This window comes from Bactrocera oleae, chromosome 4 (genome assembly GCF_042242935.1).
Source record: "Bactrocera oleae isolate idBacOlea1 chromosome 4, idBacOlea1, whole genome shotgun sequence".
NCBI classification, from domain to species: domain Eukaryota; kingdom Metazoa; phylum Arthropoda; class Insecta; order Diptera; family Tephritidae; genus Bactrocera; species Bactrocera oleae.
The window spans coordinates 30,021,454-30,043,730 of NC_091538.1; the positions used below are offsets into that span (position 1 = coordinate 30,021,454).

Here is a 22,277-nt window from a genome sequence, read left to right on the forward strand (position 1 = left end):
AAATTAAGAACTATTGCAATTAGTCTGAAAACTTTAGTTGGAAATACAGACACAAATATCGTCTGATAGCTGTGCACTGTCTCAAAAGTAATTGCATTAACATGGGAAGGGCCCGTGTTTGAAAATGCCCAATCAATTTGTGTACCGGCAAGTGTAGTTAAATATTCTACACCAAGCAGGGAACTAAAGTTTTTTTCTTGGAGCAGATTTCCCATTGAATTCCTTGTAGACATTAAAAAACATGTTGAAATCTCCAACAATTAGCACATTTTGATTGCCTAACTCAGAAGTAAGGACTTCCTGAAGTTCTACAATTAATTGTCTGACAGAGAAAACTGAATTTCTATATAGAACCAGAATATTTATATTGAAACATTTAATTTCTAAAATTTTGCGGCCTGAATAAATTTTCTTTACAGCCTTTGATTCTATAGAGCAAGCAATACTATGCTTTGCATATATTATAATGCCCCGTTTATTTCTGTTGGTTGTTTCCGTGCTATCTATCCTTAGCTCGTTAATTGGGGTAAATCCTGGTATATCACAATTTTCGCAAGGATAACTCCAAGTTTTTACAAAACATATAATATCTGAAGACAGCATCAAACAGTCGCTTTTTATAGCATTAATGTGAGCATGAAGACTCTGAACATTATGGAATAAAATTTAATGTCCTGATGTTCGGGAATTCAAAAAACTGAAACTTGTTGTCAGAGCTTAATTTGTGTTCAATTCCCTCAGTTACTTAAATACAGGATCCGATTCAGAAAATTTGTTAGAAGGGATAAAATTTCCTATGATGAATAGACCTTCTGCCGTAGTAGCTCGACTGCAAGCTCTAAGCATTCTGGGTCGAGTATGAACTACAACTGTATTAAATGTGGCACCCTGACTTTTATGAATAGTTATTCCCTCAGCCGGAACAACTAGAAACTGATTTCTTTCTATTGAAATTTGTTCATTTCTTTTATATTGAAAAGATTTTAGAACTTTTTCAATTGGTGTGCAAGAACTTTCTAAAGGATGAGGTCTTTTTGATCGTGCTATCAAACCAACAGAAGGTTCCAAAAATTTAATCCACAGAATTGTTGAAAAAGAACAATGGAAATCAATTTTCATAAGTTGTCCAGCTGCCCCATTAACCAAGGCATTCCACGTGCTTATATTCAATGTAATCATATATTTGGCGGATGTTTTTAGTGTCAATTCATAGGGCAGTCCCTGCATTTCAGAAGTTTTGAAAAGTTTAACTCTTTCCAAAATATTCTCATTTTCACTTATACCAATTCCATTAACTCAGCTTAAGGGCATGGAAATTATTTGTCTCTTCATTGGACCAAAATAAATGTATGGCATCATCGGGAACTTCTTCGAAATGAACTACTCGAGTTTCAATGAGTGATATGTCCTCATTTGTCATAATACCAGATGCCATATGCAATTGCAAAAGCCTGATCCTCCCGTTGTCTCATTATTTCTGTTAATTCAAAGTATTTAAATAACTCCCACAAAGGGGAACCAACTAAAGTGCTGTATGCATCATTAGGATTAGGAGAGAATATCCACCTATCTCCAACAGGTGAGAGTTGCTTCAAATCACCAAACACTATGATCGGTATACCACCGACTGTTTTGAAAATTTGTTTTAATCTCGCATCAACAGAGCTAAACATACGAGCACCTACCATCGATATTTCATTAATTATGATTAATTTTAAATCGATAAGTCTGGAATACAATGAATTAACTGCGTCAGAAGAACTTAGATTGGATCCAGGTGTAGAACTGTAACGATAGTTAAGTGCTTGATATATTGCAGATATCAAACGACTCTTTCCTACACCTGCACCGCCGCCAATGAACTCATAAAATGGGCGATTTGTTTTTAGCTGGTGCGTCAAATGTGTCAAGAAGGTTCTTTGCTTAGTATTTAGACTTTGAAGTAAAGAAAATAATTCCTCAACTGGAATTAAAGCGGGTAGTTTAATAAGTCTAATATTGCAATCAGTTTTAGTGCCATTATCTGTTGAATCTTCACCATGCAAGTCCAGCAAATTTATATTTGGATTTATTTCTGGAAGTGCCAACACTCTGAACTCATTTTTCACTATAGGTAGTTTATTTTGAGCACCTTCCTCTAAGTCTATTTCATTATAAGGACTTTCTAGAACATTTTCTGGTTCTCTTTGCTCAAAAATATCATATTTTTTTTGATTTTCCTCAATTAGAATACGATGTGTTATGCAAGTCTGCTCATTATCGTTTACAATGAGATCTTGCTGTTCATTCCGCCAAGGATAGTAAAGCATTACCATTTCGCGGAAATACGCAACTCTGGCCAAATCTATGTTAAACCTTCTATACCGCATAATAGAAGGTTTGTACGGTTCCTAACAAAACCGATACCGTCTTTAAGAGGCATGACAACCCCGCTTTAAATTATCGTTTTCCTTCTCTTCTTCTTCATGATCATTGTCTTGTGCTTCTACTAGATTTAATATATATATACATAGACGCAAAATTAGCTAAGCAAATAATTTCTAACTGATCGGACTTTTGAACATAACGGTCTAAAATACCGGCTACGAATATTTCAGTCGAACCTGAAGGAAGGTTGTGAAGTTTTGCTCTAGGTTTCACCATTCGAACACGTTCCTCATGTCGAGAGGTATTAATAAATATTTCTGTATTACTTTCTTCCAAAAGATGGAGCCCAATGCATATATGAACAGCAAGCATATGCATCCCGTATATATTGGATATCCCTTTTTACTCTATGGAGTTCCAAAATCAGAGGATCATAAGTGTTTATAAAACGATCCTGTAATTTTCTTTTTAGAAATGTCTTCTGTAGTCATATTTGAATTTAAAAGGTTTTGAATTTTGAAAAAGTTTTCCTTGTGCCTCTCTGAGTTTTGACTTGTTTCTGTAAGAGGTAACAGTATTTGCGGTGAAGGCATTGGTGGATATGGTATACCAAAACGACAAAACTGTTGTCCTCTTATTTCCCTAGTACAAGATCGAGTGTGGTTATGCTTTTGATAATCCAAATAATTTTCTATGTGGCTAACCGAACCATCTGTAGAAATATAATTATCAATAAAACTAATGACATCAGGGAATGTCTGAGGATCTTGAAGGTTGAGTCCTGGGAGCATTATTAAGCCAATACATGTCATGTACATGCGTGGAACCTCTCTGTTGAAACTCCTCTCTCCAGTAGAAATTTGTGACGAAATGCTCTCAAAAAATTCCGGCATTATCTTTAAAAAGCTTAAGAATTTGTCGATAGCGGTATTCAAAATATCTAGCACAAGTAACCGCGTCTGACCGAATTAATCGATATCTATCTTGGGTTATTAAACTGTTGGCTTCCTCTTCCGAAATATCTTTAGAATCAACAGTTTTAGAGACGATGACCAAAAGCTCAACCCACTGCGATTCAGTGATAAAGAAAACAGCCGATAAAGTGATAAAGGAGGTTGGAAGCCCAAATTGGCGAATAATAGCGATCGCCTTTTTCTTCTCAGCTTCTCAGAGTGCAGGAGACGATCTAGGGCTTTTCAAAACCTTGTAACCATCATCGTGTTGAATCAAGTTTTGAACAAAGTTTTCATTTAATAGATTTTGGGCCGTAACTCAGTTGCGACCTGAAAACTTTCTAAGGCAAATGGATGTACTATTCTTAATTTGTAGCAGTTCTAATTCTTTGTAGTCATAGAACAATTTTGGATTGGTACACGCTCTTCTGTCAAAACGGCGAATTTCCGAACGTATTATTTTGCTATATGTTTCAGAGCCTCTTGTGTATATTGTTTTGAATTATATCAATTGGTTTTTGTCCTTCACCTGGCGCTATAACTAAACGGTTATAGTCTAAGTTTTCTACAGGAATATTGTCCAAAAGAGTTTCTTGACCGCCTGGATTTAGCTATGAAAGTGAAAGACCCGTGGGAATATTATTTCCTGAGGGATTATCATAAAAAGATTGAACCAATCGGGAATCCTCTGCAGATGCAACAAATGGAACTTGTTCTTGGTTATTAAATTCTGAAATCCAGTTCTAATTAATATGTATATTGTGCTCACGATACAGAGGGGTATTCAGTAAGAATTGCAAAGCTTCCATAATCTTTGCGGGGCGTATGGTATCGATCATATAATCATGATTGTACATCAAACGCCTTCTTAAGTGAATTTGTATCACATGAGCCTCATCAAAGGATCTTGGTAGAGATGTCACAATATTATTAACAGAAATTGTTATATTAACAACAGCATCTTTGAGTGAACTCTGACCTTGATATCCTAACGGACGGATTGTCATAAAAGGCAATCTAGGCATTATGAAACGTTCTTCAATTAGGGTTAAATCTTTCAAACAATCCGGTATTTCAGGAAAGTCTAGACCGTTAGCTAAACATATTTTTGCATTTAATTGAAGGCGGATGCAGCATTCGGGTGACCTTGCGCAATAGTTTCGAAATTTAATTTTCGAACTTGGTGTGAAAACCAAAATCCGCCGCAGCAAATACATATTTCAGTAGGACCCTTATTTATATTTTGTAAATAAATGTTTTGAAATCTGTTACCCTGCCACTAAAATCATTTTCTATAACATTATTTTCTCTCGTTAATCGGATTCGCTGGGACTGTCTTTCGTTTTCAATTTGCCTATTGGCCGGGTTGTCTCTACAAAGGCGAACTTGACTTTCTCTAAGAGGTCTCTGATTCAAAATTTCTTCCCTCATACCCCTCGTACTAAGCTGTCGACGTTGTGTTTCTCTATCACGCTCCTCTCTCCTTATTTCAGGATTTCTTTTTCCATGTCCTCTTTGCATTTGATCACGAATGCGCTCTAAATTCCTATACTCAGGATTTCTTACGCGAAATTCTCTATGATCCCTAGTGTTCCTATTTTGCTCATCATTACGTACCTCGGAATTTTCACGACGAGACTTATGATCTCGAGTATTTCGTATTTGATATGTTGAACAGTATTTCTCATTTGCTCAACAGATCGAACCTCGGGGTCTTCGCGCCGAGATTTATGACCTCGAGTATTTCTTACTTGCTCTTCAGAGCGAATTTGTGGATCTTGCCGCCTTGTTGAACAGTATTAACAACTTGCTTAACAAATCGAACCTCGTCTTCGTGCCGAGATCTATGACCTCGAGTATTTCTCTTGCCCTATGTTGAATTAGTATTTAAATTTTGTTCAAAAACTGTACCTCGAGATTTTCCCGCCTGGTTCTATGTCGATTTGTATTGATAATTTGTTCGGACAGACGTATGTCGGAATCTAATCTATGATTAGCGTGACTTACAGTATCTTGTGACTGCTCACTATCTCTATATAAAGAGTTTGCACGAAGAACCCTCATACGTCTTTTATTCTGAAGACGACTTACTAATACAAATTTTCTACTTAATCTAGGCATAATTAATAAATAATAAATGGCTTATTATATAAAATACTTATATAATTCCGTCCGTCTGGGTGTGAAATGTTGGATCCTAGGTGCTGCTCTCTTTCACTGTAACTCCTTGTAAGTCCTTGCTATGACACCTTTCCTGTTCGGTGTATAGGCACTATGGTATTCTGGTGCACATATGTATATGTGTTTGCTCGCCACTGTATATAATACGGTTTTACTTGCCACTGTATATAACAATAGTTTAAACACTATATAACTAATACACTGAAATTAGTTTGAATACAGTACTTTGCTAGTCAAGAAATCTAGTGTAACTGAAACTACAAACACAGTGTACTGATATTTATTATTCTTTTGCAACATATTGCTACAGAGTATAATAGTTTTGTGATGGTATATTTTTGTACACACAGCTTACGTACTTTTGTAAACCTATATATTACATAGATATTCACTAACATAATAATACAGATTATTTAGTTATATTTATATTTTGGAAATTAGTAGTTTATTTCACTGTATTAAAATTAAGTGCTCGGAAAACCCCTCCGTAAATTGCTTTTGTCTAAGGCTTTTTAAAACAGGGATCTATGGTACCTATTTTGAAAGGTCTGCTCTTGAAGGCTAAATTAACAAAAACTTACATATAATTAAGTATGGTATACAAGTTATATTTCTATTATCTTTAAACTTTTATTGTTCCTTTATTCGGTAGCGACGGTGTTGTCGACTACCACGAACTATTTAAATAATAGTTATTTATTTATTATCGCTACTTTTACTATAAGTAGTTTGAATACTTATGTGCGTTGTGATTGGTAGCGACGGTGTTGTCGACTACCCACTAACTATTTAAATAATATTTCCGATTATGCGATAGCGACGGTGTTGTCGACTACCACGGAATTATGTTATTTTAAATAAGCACAAGTTGAGTTCCGTTCTTAAACTGTTTTATTAAAATAACATTTCTCTTATTTATAACCTACTATTACTATCGCCGCTACTGCCATTGACGCTGCTTTTCTAAGTTTCTGCTGACGCCTAAGCTTGTGTAAGGCATTGCGTTACATCCGCCGGTCACACGGTCGGTGGCTACTGCAAGGTGTTGAATTGCGGCTGTCGGTCATTCAGAAATCCAAACTGCATAGGTTGCAATTTTGGCAGTTCAAGAGACTGACTTAGTTAACTATTGTTAACTACTCCCTCTTCCAAAATATGGGCGTCCTCGGCCATACCCAACCTTTCCAGTACTCGCCGCACAGCCTCCGAAGTTTTATTTCGTCGCCGACGCATCAGTAAAACGATTAATCCGATTGTGGTTACGGAGATAATGGCACAGATTACGGCGGTAACGACTGGTGTAGCAATTGTTCGTATGCGTAGTTCGGAGATGCGTTGCAAGTTCTTTTTACTCAACTTGTGAAGGAATGGTAAGCTTGGCAGGGCATGATGGTAGGTTACGTTGAGTCGCGCTGAAGTCGCCAGTTGGGGAAGTCTCTTCGGATAGTCATTGAAGTTGACATGTTTTGTACCATTGATAAAGGCGGTGCGTTTAAACGTAATAAGGTAAGGGTCGTTCACAAAAATTTCAGGGCCATCATCTACGCTAACCTCGACCAGCGCATCATTTACCACCACTATACCGTCGTCTATGACAGAGATGGTGGCTAAATCAGTGGACCTGGTAGCACAGTGGGCTACGATGTCAGAGTGGGGACCTTGCGCGCAGGTTCCATTTACGGCATCTCTACAGAACGTTATCATTGGCGTGTCAACGCAAGAAGTAACAGCGGTGATGCTACCTTCACAGTCAGCTATGATGTTATCTAACAAGTGCAATATACGGCCAGCATGCGATATGGGAAAAAATAGTAATATTTTTACATAGTAACTTAGTTCTAGGGAAGCTGATTACAAAAATTATTATTTCTTTATTCGCTAAAACCTTAACTCTAGCTATCCTAAGCAATTGGGTTATTGTAACTCTCTTAAAACCCTCCTTCATAACCGCCTCTGTAATAACTGTATCAAAATAACTGTATCGGAAGTTTTCATTTGAGGTTGTCCTTGTGAACCACCCTCCCCTTAATAAGAACGGTTGTTCCTAAATCAGCGTCAACCTTCTCTTCAATATGCAATGGGATGACCTTCTCGCCCAACCTCTTGTTGGATTTTTCTCCCACTTCGAAGACCATATTCTGGCGATAAGCGTTGCTCCGATCTATTTGCCTCGTAGCAATATTCGGGAAAATATGTGAACTGGCATGGAGGATTCCAATCGCCTTCTCCGCTAACAAATTAAGAGTATCTGTTTCATAGCCGGCTACATTTTCAGCTTCTATTTCTGCCGCTGCATCATAAGCAGCTTGATCTTGTTGATTTTTGTATTGGGATACATCATTTTTTTCTTGTGTCAAATAATTTACGCTCTGGCGTCTGTAATCAGACATTCTTTGAGATGCTGCCTCCCGCCAGGACACATATAGTTCCTGTGAGCCATCGAACTCTGGGACCGACTTAACTGCATCCAGCCCTTCATGACATTCGACACCGTCTATAATTTTTATTGGCTCGTAGGCCTTGATTTCGGGGGCTGTCACAGTTGTGAATTGGTTTGTAAGCTGCTCTATCCTGGCTTCGAATTCTTTTCTTTGAACCTGCAGTGCGGCACTAACGGCCGCATAGATAATACCTTGCAACTGCTGTTCATTCATATCTTGCCCGCGTTTGATTCGTTAGTTTAAGTCGACAGTTACACAGTCATTCAGTTACAGTCAATACAAATACTACTAAAGAGTCGATATATGGCGGATATGAAAAGGGGTTTCACTTACATAATTATATTGAGATTTTCTTTCTTCTACGTTGATTGTGATCTTCTTTCTTCCTCCTTGGTTCCGATCTTCCTTCTTGCACGTTGCTTGTAATCTTTCTTCCACGTTGGAATGGCAATTTGCGGATTAAATTCAGTACTTTTCTCGTAACGACGAATTTCATGTACCGCGACAATGACGATGGGGTTTTGTTATTATTATTATTTTTTTTTTGACAGCACTTTTCTCGAGCCCCACGTTGGGCGCCAGTTATATTTCTATTATCTTTAAATTTTTATTGTTCCTTTATTCGGTAGCGACGGTGTTGTCGACTACCACGGACTATTTAAATAATAGTTATTTATTTATTATCGCTACTTTTACTATAAGTAGTTTGAATACTTATGTGCGTTGTGATTGGTAGCGACGGTGTTGTCGACTACCCACTAACTATTTAAATAATATTTCCGATTATGCGATAGCGACGGTGTTGTCGACTACCACGGAATTATGTTATTTTAAATAAGCACAAGTTGAGTTCCGTTCTTAAACTGTTTTATTAAAATAACATTTCTCTTATTTATAACCTACTATTACTATCGCCGCTACTGCCATTGACGCTGCTTTTCTAAGTTTCTGCTGACGCCTAAGCTTGTGTAAGGCATTGCGTTACATCCGCCGGTCACACGGTCGGTGGCTACTGCAAGGTGTTGAATTGCGGCTGTCGGTCATTCAGAAATCCAAACTGCATAGGTTGCAATTTTGGCAGTTCAAGAGACTGACTTAGTTAACTATTGTTAACTTACACATATGTAGAGCAGGTATGTAGATTTTCTTATTTTATGTCTTAATATCTAAACTTTTCATAAGCTGCCAACAGCGCTGGGTAAAAATGCCATTTTCTTGAGTTTACAGTTCACCTCATGACCTTCATATTAAAATGTGACGTAAAACTGAAATAATAGACAGTAGCATGTAAACCGATGGGTTCGCAGTTTATCTATAACCACATAAAAAGTGTATTTAGCCCTTTTGATACTACACTACTAATATTTATTTCATGCGAATTTTCCTAGAAATATATCGTTCCTCTATACAAAGTCCAGCATTCTAAGAAACTCTTTTACATTGTTGTCTGGTATATTTTGTAATCAGTTCAACATGATGGCTGAGAAAATATACCTATCCACAGATTATCACCAAATATTAGAAGTAATATATATATATAGAAATCTATATCTATCTCGATTAGTTTTAGGTGATGCAAACAACCGTTTGGTGAACAAAACTATACTCTGTTGCAACATATTGTGAAAGTATAAAAATGTTGCGAAAGAATTCAACATTCATTATTTAATAAAAAGAAGCTATTTAACTCAAAAATAATATATGTGATATAAACTGAACCAAAGGGGTTAGATTTAATATGTGGGGTATATGAGGTTAGGTTGTACCAAAGAAGCGGAAATCAGTATATTAGGGTTATACTGTTTAAACCCAACCAGACCAATTTCATTCATATGCAGCGATATGCCACTTTATTTTTAAGAAAAACTGTCCATTTAAATTAATTAAATTATCAAATTAACGAAAAAAATTATACCATAAGTAGTATATGTGAGCTGGAAAATTCGTTAACCGATTTCGCTAAACGGAAGTTTTAATCTTTTACATAAAATATGTTGGAGATAGATTCAAAGGCCAGGAAATTCCTGCAAATGTTATATTAAAAAAATGTTGAGAAAGTATTAAACATGCATTACTAAATGAAATAGTGGTTTAATTACAATCAAATTTGGTATCTTCTTGACTTATATAAAAGGCCATAAACTTAGTCTCAGTTTTATTGCTTGAAGTGAGATATACATAAGTATGAATGTGAAATTAACTCTACCAAAGTGGCTAAAAATTATATTATAAGCTTACCTATGTGCCAAACGTTTACCAGAGAATAGGAATTCATTATATGAAGGTGGGAGGTTAGGGTCAAGGTATATACTAATTTCTTTCTAATTCAGCGTTAAACCACATAATTTTAACGAAATCTTATCCACTTAATTTCGTTAAAATATCACATTTTGATCAACCGGAACGGTTTAAAGTCAAGAGGAAAGACGGAAATCATATATATATTGGGGATAGAGAAAGATATACATTTTTACATTGCTCAGCTATACTCGAACATAGAGAACATATTTGGAAGCAAATTTTTATATATAAAAAAAATTGAATACTCACTGACCGACATACGAGAAGTATTATAAGTAGTATAAGGAAGTAGAGGGTAGCATTAACCCGATTTTACCAATTTTATCAATACTACATACTACTAACATGCCACAGATTAATAAAATGCTCCCACTGTTTCAATAAGGTACCTCACATACCATCACCAATCATATGGAGTGAAGTCAGACGAATGTTCGAAAATCCTGATATTAGTTACACTTCCACTCGATTTCATCCATACTAGGCACAAAAATACCTTGTTATGAGTAAAACACGCTCTCTCATTTTTATTGAAATAACTTACATATTGGCCGATATATGCGATATAAAGTCACCCGGAAGTTCAAAAATCTTCATATTAGGTATATGAGGGCTGTAGGAAATATTGATTCGATAGAACACATTTTTTGACACAAACATACTATTATCGAGAGTTTTATTTATCTATTTTATTATATGAATTTCAATTAAACGTCTTACACAGTGACCGATATTTTCGGTAAAAAGGCAACTATCGGCACTGGGGTCAACAAATTCAGTACCTAGGGATTTGAATAGTTTTGGTTCGATTTTGGTCACAAACGCATTATTCACGCAAAGTTTTACCCCGATACAATCATTGTTGTTTGATTTGCATAGTGGAAAGTGAAAAAATCAGATGGAATTTAAAATGGTCTTATATGGGAAATATGCGTGGTTGTAATCCGATTTCGCTCATTTTCGTACTATAGCATAAAAATATGAGAAGAATAGTATGTACCGAATTTGTTGGAATCGGTTAAGCAGATCCTAAGATAAGGGCTTTCACCTAAATGTGGGCGGTGCCACGCCCACTAATTAATTTTGAACGTGGTTTCTATAAAATCACCTTGTACCATCCTAGAGATCTAATTTAATGTATGTGGCTTGTTTAGTGCTTGATCTATCGCGCTTTTAGTAGTTTTTAACAGTACCGTTATATGGGGAGTGGGCGGTGTTGTCACCCGACTTCACCCATTTTCACACCGTCGATAGAGATGCTAAAAACATTTGTTCCCAGTGAATTTTGTTATTATAGCTTCAGAGGTGTGTTCGTTTTGTGGGGGTGGCAGCGGTCCGATTACGCCCATCTGCAATACCAACCGTCTTACGGTATCAAGAAACAGATATATCAGTTTTTACCCAAGTTACAGCTTGCAGAGACGGACGGACGGACGGACAGTCACCCGGATTTCAACTCGTCTCTTCATCCTGATCATTTATATATATATAACTCTATATCTAACTCAATTAGTTTTAGGTGATACAAACAACCGTTAGGTGAACAAAACTATTATACTCTGTAGCAACATCTTGCGGGAGTATAAAAAGTAGATGGATATTATAAATGTAAATATATCGAATTTACCACATTACTACCTCGAAAAAAAGCCGTTCTCAATTCTCGGCCAATCATTGTACTCTCTTCAAAGGTTTCAAAGGAGCACCCATTCTGGTCATATCTGAGCCAGGCGTGGAGTCGCGATCCTATACACCGAAATAAAGAAATTGCAGAGAAGTGTCGCTAATATAGAAAAACCAAATAATAAAAAATCCGCATAATAAACCGATAAAAGAAAAAATCGCTAATACAATATAAAGGAAAACCAACTACAAAATCGAATAAACACGAAAAATTACTACTTCAAGCACCAACTCCCATATCAAAATAAATACATAACATCCATTTACAACAAAAAAGCAAAAAGTTTCTTACACTTACAGCATGTATGCCGCACCCTCCTCTAGGCTAAATATTCGCCTAGGGGCCCAGGATGTTTAAAAGAATATTAGCTCCCTCCTCCAAATATACCGCTCTACCCGGGAAACTAATGGCACGCCCTAATATAAACCACCATACAGACCACACCTGGGAACAAATCTGAGAACACTTACAGGATCTCACCACAAACGACGACACCGCCACACTCAACATTTGAGAACACCACGTACGATGACATCCGACCTCACCAACTATACAAAAGGAATTGGATCATCTTTCGTTAAAACACATTCGCTTATCGTCGACGGGACTGAGCGACACATCACCTCTTTCGTATTATAACAATTCGATCGACATCGTTCCGCCCCGCCGACTTTCAACGATCCAATTCAATTATATTATATTTCAAAATCTTTTCTTTTATGATCAGTTATTTATAAAAAAAAGATGGTCGTTTATTAATTATTATAATGTCAATAATAAAACTTTGTATACGTATACGAAGCACATCGCCTTTTATTTAAATTATTGAAGCGATTGTAAATGCAGTGTTAATATTTTTAAAGGTGTTAATATCTGGATGATGTTCACCAAAATAGTAGACACACATTTAAACAGACTTAATTAGGTAAATGTAGAAATATACACAAGATAATAACATGCCAAATTTGATTCGAATCCAATAATAATCCATGATGAATTTTTATAAAAAATTTATAAGCCATCACAAAGAAAGTTTTCCCCGTTTTTGTTCTTGTTCTCATCTCTTTCTTTGTCTTTACGTAGTTATCATTTTCGTCTTAACCTTACACTTAATAAAGATTTATTTTTTTCCTTTTCGTTAACTTACATATAGTTAAGTATTTATTTCTTATTTCTTTTCTCTCAATGCTTTTAGCTTCTTCTTCATATTCCCGTTTACAACTTCTTTTCTTTGTATTTCTTCTTATTATATTTTGTTCTTCTTTTTTAAATCGGAAGAAAATTACAAGCAAAATGGTGTTTTATAAGCCAATATTAATTTAGGCAAATCAATTTTATTTCTAATTTCTTTATTTTAAATGGTCAATTACAACAAGTAAGGAAGAGCTAAGTTCGGATGTGACCGAACACTTTGTCTCGCGATTTCCAAGAATTCAACAATCATTGTTCGACAAAATAACTTATATTATAGGTTATATTACAAGTATAGGTACTAGATATTTGTTTAAACACACTTATTGCTATTTTAGTTTTAGGTTTAGAGGTACGACAGACTACTACAAGTATTATCCACATCTTCAGTTAGTGCAGTGAGTCCAATGCGATCTTTGCTGTGTCTGCTATTTTGATCTTAGTTCAACAGGTTTTCAACATGACATTCTCGAAGTGAGTATGGAATAAAAAAATTACCTTAAGAATTTTATGTTGTTTAAAAACGACAGTAGTAAAATCAATTGCATTTGGATGGGATTGAATTTTTTGTTTCTTTTTCTTTAGACCTACACGTTAGCGCGGTCTGCAGCTGCATAAAATTTTGGACTGATTGGAGAAACATGAGAAGTGTCTGTTATCCGACGCTATTACAATATTTCCGTCTGAAAACTGTAATACAGATGACACAGATGAAGATTCTGGAGAAGAAAACGAATTTTTATACCCTGAACAGGGTGCATTAAGTTTGCCACGAAGTTTGTAACACCTAGAAGAAAATCCTATGTCCATGTCCCCATGTCCCCATGTCCCCATGTCCGTCTGTCTGTCCGTCTATCTGTATATATAATAATAATAACCCAACGATTACCCTTCTCCCGCGCAACCGACGCGAGGGGCGCAATCCGCATACCTGCGGAATTAGCCGAGTCAGAAAAGGCAAGTGAGTTTTTTAAGTGTTGAGATCTAAAACTGCTCAGCTACAGAAACAAAAATTTCAACAGCTAAGATTTATAGTTACAATATAATAAATTGTTACATTTTCATTCATTAAGAGAAAACAATAAAGTTTTTTTAATTTTGAAAAGTGAGTCTGATAAGTCAAATGTGCTGGAATGAGAATTAAAATCATGACATATGCGGCGGAATGGCTCGATTAGTTCAAAATTTGATCTACAGGATTTTAACAGTAAAGGTCTAAACTGCCTCGAAAAGCGAACCGGGATATTAAATTTGATTTCAGACAGGTGAAAAGAACTGCAAACTGTTCCATTCAAGATTTTCACTAAGAATATTATGCCAAGCATTTCCCTACGACTAGAAAGTGTAGGTAGATTAATAAGTTTTAAACGACTAGTGTATGGAGGTAGACTTATCCTAGCATCCCATCGGAAATGCGCTAAGGCGAAAAGTAAAAATTGTTTTTGAACCGACTCTAACTTGTCAGAATGGATTTGGTAGCTAGGGCTCCATACCACAGAGCCATATTCCAATATAGGTCTAACCAAAGTTGTATAAAGTGTTTTAGTAATATACGGATCTCTAAATTCTTTAGACCAACGTTTAACAAAACTGAGGACAGCTTTTGCTTTCAAGACCATGGTATCAATATGAAGACTGAAATTAAGCTTAGGGTTCATATTAACTCCCAAATCAACATAGTTAAAAACTTGCTCCAGAAGATGGTGTTTTATTACATAAGAAGAGGGGTGCGCAGATCTACGGGAAAAGCACATCGTCTTACATTTATTGAGATTCAATGGCAAATCATTTCTATCACACCATGCAACCAAATTGTTTAAGTCTGTTTGCAACAGACACCTCAGTTGAAGTGTATGATTTAAAAAGCTTTACGTCGTCAGCGTATAATAAAATTTTTGAGAATTCTATTACTGAAGATATATCGTTAATAAACAACAAGAACAGAATCGGGCCAAGATGACTACCTTGCGGAACACTTGAAAAAACATTAATTGTATCTGAAGGTGTATCCTCAAATATCACTCGTTGTGTTCTATTATAAAGATAGGAAGATACCCATTGAAGGAATCTTGGCTGAAAGCCCAGCAGATCAAGTTTATGTATGAGAATCGAGATATTTACTTTATCGAAAGCTTTGCTAAAGTCTGTGTATATAACATCCGTATGCTTATGTTCCCTAAAACCCAATGATACATGGTTTACAAATTCAAGTAAGTTTGTTATAGTCGAATTCCCTTTACGAAATCCATGCTGAGATGAGAAAATTAACGGAGAAATCGAAAAGGTTATATGGTCAGTGATGATAGCTTCAAAAAGTTTAGGTATAACTGATAGTTTTGCGATACCTCTATAGTTTTCAATGTTGGATCTAAATCCACTTTTATGCAAAGGGATTATAAATGACTGTTTCCATATTGCAGGAAATATACCGTATTTAAGAGAGGAATTAAATATCCTTGTCAAAGGCAGGTAAATATATTTGGCACTATTTTTTAGGAAGCATGAGGGTACCATGTATGGGCCATAACTAAAAGATGGTTTAACTTATTTAAATTAAATAGGACGTCTTCTTCATAAATAATTGGAGCGTTAATTAAAGTATTCGAACACAGCACTTGCTGATAAGAAAAAGTTTTGGAAGAATTATTACAGTAGTTTGACTTGAAAAATTCTGCAAACATATTGGATATAATATCATTGTCACTTGAAATGATAGATTTGTATTTCATTGCGGACGGAAATTTGGAAATCCTGCGTTTGGAGTTGACGAAATCATAAAACGATTTTGGATTACTTACAATATTTTTTTTTACTTTATTTAAGTAATTATTATAACATTTTTTGTTTAGGTCAAAATATTGTCGACGCAATAGAGAATATTTAGAATAGTCGACAAGTGAACCGGTTTTTTTAAAATGTTTAAAGGCTCGAGTTTTTCTGTTTTTCAATTTATATAACTCTTTCGAAAACCACGGACTTATACTTTTGCTTTTATTAACAATTACTATTGGAACATACTTTTCAAATAATTTCATAATAATGTTATTAAAATAAGAGACACTCAATTCAATGTCACCATTATAATTAGGCCATGTTATTGTAGAAAGTTCTGTAGTTAACTTTTTAAAATTAGCTTTTGCAAAGTTAAACCGAGTACAGAAGCTCGAAGTTTGATGATAATAATCCCGTAAAATGACTGAGATTTCGACAGATATTTCCAAAGCAGGATGATATGAGTCCTCTGGTAGAACAAGAGGATTACTCTGAATAACGGAACACTTTGCAGAGGTATCAACGTATACTAAATCTAAGCATTTACCAAATTTATTCGGAATCAAATTAATTTGGTTCAGACCCAACTCGGACATTTTTTCGAAAAACTCATTAAAACATGACCGATTGCAAATCGGCACGATATAGTCATCGAAAGGTTTCTACGAAGCAGACGGTAAATTGAAATCACCCAATACAATTATTGAAACTGCATTATTTGCCATCGAGGTAGCACTATTTATTAAAGAAGCATGCTGCATGTATACAGATAAGTCCGAATGGGGTGGTATATAAGATAGGGTTAAATAAATAAAGCAACTATTAACTTATACTCTAATACATTTAAATTCAAATGAGTCGGTCCCTGGAACAAGAATATTTTCAGATGGGATAGAGAAATGCACGGCAAATAGAACACCTCTACCGATTCTGTTCAGTCGATCACATCTAAAAATTTTAAATTCGCTGTTTAAAATCTCATTATCAAAAATGTGAGGTTTTAACCAAGTTTCTGTAAATCCAATTATATGGAAATTAAAATTGGAACTGTTCAAATACAAGTCAGTTAATTTTGTATTAAGACCTCTAACATTTTGATAAAAAAAATGCTTAGCGAATTTCTACCAATCAGTTTTTTATATCGGTGGTTGCTTTTGGTAATTTAAGAATGTTTTCCTCAGTTTGACTTCTAAGTTTAGGTTTAAATTCGCGTACAAAAGCCCCAGGTGGCCAGAATGAACTATCTAAGATCTTTTTGAATGTTTCAAGAGATACGTCTATTTTAAACGATGATATACTTCTATCATAATTGAAGTTAAATTTACGTATATTGATATCATCGATTTTTAAACGTGACGAAATGTAAGATTTAATATCCTCCACCAAGGTATCTTTGGCAAGTCTCGAAATAAATATTGATTAAAAATATACCCAATTTATTGGGAGCACGAAATTTATTTTCACTAGCTTTAAATAGGGTTAAAGGAAGCACTCGAATATTTAGTTGTATAATTGAACTCCGTTCAAATTTATTTGTATACCAAATTATTAATTATTAAACAATTAAAATTTAATAAAAGTAAATAGTTGTGCAACCAGCTGATTTCGCGAAAACGATGTCCGAACAATGAAGGTTTGTCGTCGACGCGCTGTACCGCAGAGAAGAAGTTAGCGCGTAGGATCACTATTTAATCGAGTGTGTATAAGCGAATGTCCAGGATCGCTGTATTAGCGGTCTAATAAGCGAATGTATTGGTATGTTGTGTTGTCCTATGTGGTGTCATCTTGTGTGGGGTGAAATTCCTTGAGTGTTCACAGGTGTGGTGTGTTTCACTAGGGTGTGTCAGTTTTTTCGGGTAGAGTGGTGCACTTGGAGGAGGGAGTTTAAACTCATTTAAACATCCTGGGCCCCCTAGGCGAATATTTTGCCTACTATTAAACATATGGGCTGTATTATGCATTTCGATTTGTTTGTTTGTATTTACGATTTTTTCTTTTATCAATTTTTTATGCGGATTGTTTATGATTTGCCTTTTCTGTATTATCAGCAATTATTTACAATCTCTTTATTATCTTCTTATGAGGATAGCGACTCCACGCCTGGCTCAGATATGGCCAGAATGGGTGCTCCTTTCAAACTTTTGAAGAGGGATCTTGCGAGAGTAAGATTTGAGATTTTCGCTCACTTTTTTGAAGTGAGATTTACAACTTTTACAAGTGTTTCCCATAAACTACCCGTATGATGAGCGCTTAGATAGATGCGATAAGTGCGACCTTTGCTTTTTGTAAGTCTGGGTGCGTCACTGTATCACATTGCAAGTATGGTGATTCCTTAACTTTAATTTTGAATTGTATTTGATTATGAAAATTTAGGCAACTATGAGGCACTATAGTAAGTGAACTGTCGATTTTTGGACATTTTATGACAATTACTCGTATATTGCGGACGATATTATATATGGAAGTGCGGGGTCAAAAATTTTTTTGCGGATAATGCTGATATTGACTCTGTAGTGTATGAAAACTGGTCAGATATCGCATTCCATTGGATCCCCAGAGTTTTTGTTGTACTTTCCTTTTCGAATTTTAGGAAATTAGTATCTAACAAATTTTCATTAGGTATGTCCTTTAAGATATTAGGGTGGTTCGCCGTTATCTTTTTTAACGGAAACCCTGCGGTATTTAGGGCTTGTATCACTTGTGATAGTGACTCGTATGCTTGTGAAGACTGTGACTTCCAGACAAGATATCGTCTACATACGTTTGTGTTTTTAACACCTGGGTTGCCAGAGGAAATTCTGACTTGGTGTTTTCTGCCAATTCGTGCAGTGTACGAATGGCTAGATATGGAGCACAGTTGACGCCAAAGGTAACTGTTTTTAATTTATAGTCGCGGAGTGGACTATTGGGAGATTTTCGGAAAATAATTCGCTGAAAATCTTGATCGTCTTTATGTACGGCTATTTGTCTATACATTTTTTCGACGTCTCCGTTAAATACGTATTTGAATATACGCCAATTTAAAATTAGTAGCATTAAATCTGGTTGGAGCGTGGGTCCCGTAAATAGGATATCATTTAGGGAATTCCCCGAGCTGGTGGATCTTGATGCATTAAAGACAACTCTTACTTTAATTGTTGTTTTGTCTGGCTTTACTACTGCGTGATGAGGCAAGTAAAATGAGTAATATTTGCCATTTATGATTTTTTCGCATGGACTTACTTCCTCCATGTGGTCTAAATGGAGATATTCTTCCAACACACCATCATATACTGGTTTGAGTTCGCCTTTTTTAAGTAGGTTTTTTTCCATACTGTGAAACTGCTGTATTGCAGAGGTGCGAGAGTGACCTAAGGCGATGGTGTTGGGAAATTTTTGCTTTAGTGGTAGTCGTACGACGTACCGACCATTATCTGATCTAGTAGTTGTGGCTTTGTAAAAGTCTTCACAATACTGATCTTCAGGGGTTGTGATTGATATGGGGGGGAGTTCTTCTAACTCCCAAAATTTTTTCAATTGTGAATTGAGGTATTCGTTTGAGATTTCCTCAACCTGAGTGGTCATGGTGGTAACTGGTTCCGAAACTAGTCCACTTAGGATCCACCCAAAAATAGTGTTTTGTGCCAGAAGGGTATTTGAAATTTTCTCAATACCTTCGAGTATTATCTGTGGTATGAGATCGCTGCCTAATAGAAGGTCTATTTGAGCGGGAGTGTTGCAGTTGGGATCTGCTAGCTTTAGGTGTGAAACCTTTTGCCAATGCTTGCTATTTATGTGATAGCTTGGAAGCATATTTGTAAGTTGCGGTAAGACTATAGCTTCTGCTTGTATGTGCTTATCCGCTTGGGGGGAAATTAAGGTAATGAGGCAGATTTTATTAGAGTTTTGAACTACTCTTCCGCCCATTCCTGTAATTTCAAAGTTGGCTTGTTTTGTTGGCAGTTGTAGCCTATTTTGAGCCCTAGACGCTATGAAAGATCGTTGTGATCCTTGGTCTATTAAGGCTCTAAGTTTAAACAGCCTCCTCGATGTTCGATGGAGACGACTGCTGTTGGTAGTAGTACTCTACTTTGTTTTTCGCTGTGTAGCGTTTGGGTTTTTAATGCCTTTGAGCAGCATGGTGCTTCTTGGCAATTATCGGGATTTCGCACTTCGGGATTTGCTGTTGCAACTAAACCCGTGGCTCTTTTCATATTTGCGCTGTTTGGGGGTGAGCTGGAAAATGTGTTATAATGAAGCATAGAATGATGTCGTTTATGACAATAAACGCAATTAAATTTGCTTTCGCACTCTTTAAATGTACGTACATTTGATAGGCAATTTGTACAAAGCCTTTTTGTTCGTACATAATTGTTTCGATCGGTAATATTCATTTTTTTTAATTTCTCGCAAGATTTGAGCTTATGCCCCCCTGTACACAGTTCGAAAGACGTTTGTTTGTACTGTTCGGATGTGAACGTTTGATTTCTGAAGAAGCTTCTATTTAAATTGTTTATGCTACTAGCTTGGGGTCTATTGAAGCTTCTTTTTAGATCGTTTTGAACGTTTTTAGTTCTAAGTAGTTTTTTGACTACCCTTTCTGCTATTTCATATTGGGTAGTTAGAAATTCTTTCATTTGCTGCCATGTTGGGCATTTTTTCCGAGATGAGAGCGATTGCTCCCACAAAAGTAACGATTTTTCTGGTAATGCCGCGGTGCATATATTTACCAGAATAGGGTCCCAGCTGTCTGTGGGAATATTTTGTGTCGATAAAACCGACAAACAATTAAAAACAGTGGATTGTAGTCTAATAAATTCTTCACTTGTTTCTTTTTTAATTTTAGGCAAGTTTATTAGTGTCGTTACTTGGTTATCGACCAATATTCTTTCATTTTCATATCTTGCTTTTAGAGCTTCCCAAGCCAAATTGAAATTGTCGTCATTAAGTGCGAACTGTTTGACTATTATGCCTGCTTGACCTTTTGTTTTGTATCGGAGGTGATACAATATTTGCGCTTTTGATAATTTTGGATGGTTGATGTAAACGGCTGTAAACATGTCCCGGAAGGACGGCCATTCTTCATAACCTCCATGAAATGTTTCTGTGTCACATGCGGGCACCTCGAGGTGGATGCCCGAACTTGCCTCTTGACTTTGAAATTGTGGCAGCTCTACTCTCGGATGTGGAGTAGGTGCAATCGCTTTTATTAGCTTTAATTGATCAAAAATCATAGCTTTTGTTTCTTCGTACTGGTCTAAGCAGTTTTCGTATAGTGCGTAAGCCGATGATTTAAAATCGTGTGGTAGATCTGAATTGTCATAATCCACTATGGCGTCATGAGCCGTTTGGAGACGAGTCCAAAAATTGTCAATATTTTGTTTTTTTATTTCCAATAACGATTCAGAGATGTCTTGAATCGGTGAAGATGAAAATCGAGTGCAGTATCGTGTTAGTCTGTCACTCTCAGAAATGAATTTGGTGGCACAAATATTTTTGCCTTTTGTTTGCTTTGTGGTAACCTGTCTTGCGCGTGTAGCTTCTGCAGGTGTAATTTGAAGTTTATCCTCATTCATAATTTTTTTTTTTGTATGTTAAAATATTTGCCAAAATTTATTAAAATTTGCTCAGTGTAAACTGTATTTACTAGCAATATGATTTGGTTGTGGTTTTATTTTGAATGTATTGCTTTAATTAATTTAATTATTAAAAATCGCACTTTTAATTCAATAATACTTTTTATGCCCTTATGTTGATGTATTTAGGTACACCCTAATACACGGGGTTGTTAGTATATATTTATGTGCTCGTGAAATTGAGAGCTCGTTGAAGAGATCAATACACTTTGTACATAAGTATGCACGGATTGTTTGTGCGAATGTGTGTGTTTTTTTTATGCAATTGAGAGCTCGTTGGAGAGATCAATGCGCTTGTTTTTTTTGTATGCAATCCTGCTTGTTTTTGTTTGCCAAAGAACAAGGGGTATTGCTGGATAATTGCCTATAAGGACTTAGAATATATGTAAAATTGTATAGGTATACCAATATATGTAACATATGTTTGTAAGTATGCTGATGGAATTTTTTTTTTTTTGTTTAATCCCGCTTTTTGTTTTTTAATAAATTATATATTGTTAATATGTTTATTTTTATACTCTCGCAACCTGTTGCTACAGAGTATAATAGTTTTGTTCACCTAACGGTTGTTTGTATCACCTAAAATTAATCGAGTTAGATATAGGGTTATATATATATAAATGATCAGGATGAAGAGACGAGTTGAAATCCGGGTGACTGTCTGTCCGTCCGTCCGTCTGTCCGTCCGTCCGTGCAAGCTCTAACTTGAGTAAAAATTGAGATATCTTTATGAAACTTGGTAGACATGTTTCATGGTACCGTGAGACGGTTG

At 35.8% G+C, this 22,277-nt stretch overlaps 1 protein-coding gene and 1 long non-coding RNA gene across 18 annotated transcripts in view; one reads left to right on the plus strand and one right to left on the minus strand.

The window, feature by feature from the left end:
- The window catches only part of Ptp52F (Protein tyrosine phosphatase 52F), a 922,788-nt gene that overhangs the window by 893,825 nt on the left and 6,686 nt on the right, over window positions 1-22,277 (plus strand). The window contains exons 18-19 of one of the 17 annotated variants that reach the window (XR_011395840.1): window positions 13,457-13,592; window positions 13,704-13,857. The exons of 15 other annotated variants lie outside the window; for them this stretch is intronic. The gene's annotated coding sequence lies outside the window, so the exon portion shown is untranslated. Of the gene's footprint in view, window positions 1-13,456; window positions 13,593-13,703; window positions 13,858-22,277 lie in introns of those variants that run through there. One more of the 17 variants, XR_011395839.1, reaches the window with a different exon arrangement.
- On the minus strand, window positions 6,375-8,547 carry LOC138856870 (uncharacterized). Its single transcript, XR_011395853.1, has 2 exons — window positions 8,276-8,547; window positions 6,375-7,267 (listed from the first exon to the last, which is right to left on the minus strand). It is a non-coding gene; the product is annotated as an uncharacterized lncRNA (long non-coding RNA).